The following is a 1,162-nucleotide window of genomic DNA, read 5'->3' on the forward strand; positions in this document are numbered from 1 at the left end:
TATATATATATATATATATATACTGGTTAGTTAATGAGACCGGTAACCAATATTTGGAACCGATATGCATACTGTGAAATTGAACATCCTTAAATTAAGATTTTTGAATGTGAATTTTTTGGCTAGAAATGGTGAAAGGTGTAAGCCGAGCCCAGGGTATCCTGCTCTGCCTTTGAGAAAATGAAAGCTCAGATGGGTCAATCTGGAATCTTCCTCCTTATGAGGTCATAAGGGGCAAGGTTACCTCCGCTTTCTCTGCTTTGCCCACCCAGAGAATTTGGCCCACTTATGAGAGAGAGACATCATGGATTCATGGGCGTTCGTTTGGTTTGAAATGTGGACAGAGACGTGTTCGGGTTTTTTTCCTCTTTTGCGCAGGTCATGTCTTGAAAGACTCTGTCCTGTAGCTTATTAATGTATATAAATAAAAACATGGTTTAATGTACCTAAACAATGATTACCAAAGTTCTGTCATATTGAGAGATTGCAAATGTCTGTGCCTGCCCTCTGGGGATAGACTTTTGTGGATTTGTTGGCATCTGTCACTTAATTATGTGTTATGAACTTTATATTTTTAGTTAACTAAATTGAGCTGGAGATTTTCAAAAAAAGTGGTGGGTACATAATAACTCATAACAAAATCTGACACTCGTATCCAACATCCCCAACAAAATAGACGCCTATGCACGGATTTCACCAACTCCAGATCATCAACAGAATAAAAAATATCAAACACTGACCAACACATTAACCCAGTAATACTTTATTCAGAAAACCAAAGATCCCAAACATATCTCACACAACAATAAGTTTACAGTGTGTGGCTTTCTAATGGCTCCAAAAATGGTTAAATACCAAAGAATAGGATGACACAAGTCACATTCAGACAGAGAACAGCAGCCAGACTCCGCAGAAATCAAAACATCCTGTAATTAGAATTCCAGTGTACAAAAACAAGTCTCTCTTCTAAAACTCCACACATTTTCCTGCCTCACATTCAACATTTTCATCTTCAGTAGGAACAGTGTCCTGATAGTCATTATACACACGAGTATGACAGAAGTCAGGAGTGTAAAATATGTCTGGAATGTGTAGTTGCTTATACAATGGAATGTGTGTGTGTGTGTGTGTCTGTGTGTGTGTGTGTGTGTGTGTGTGTGTG

This window comes from Etheostoma spectabile, chromosome 19 (genome assembly GCF_008692095.1).
Source record: "Etheostoma spectabile isolate EspeVRDwgs_2016 chromosome 19, UIUC_Espe_1.0, whole genome shotgun sequence".
In the NCBI taxonomy this organism is placed as follows: Eukaryota; Metazoa; Chordata; class Actinopteri; order Perciformes; family Percidae; genus Etheostoma; species Etheostoma spectabile.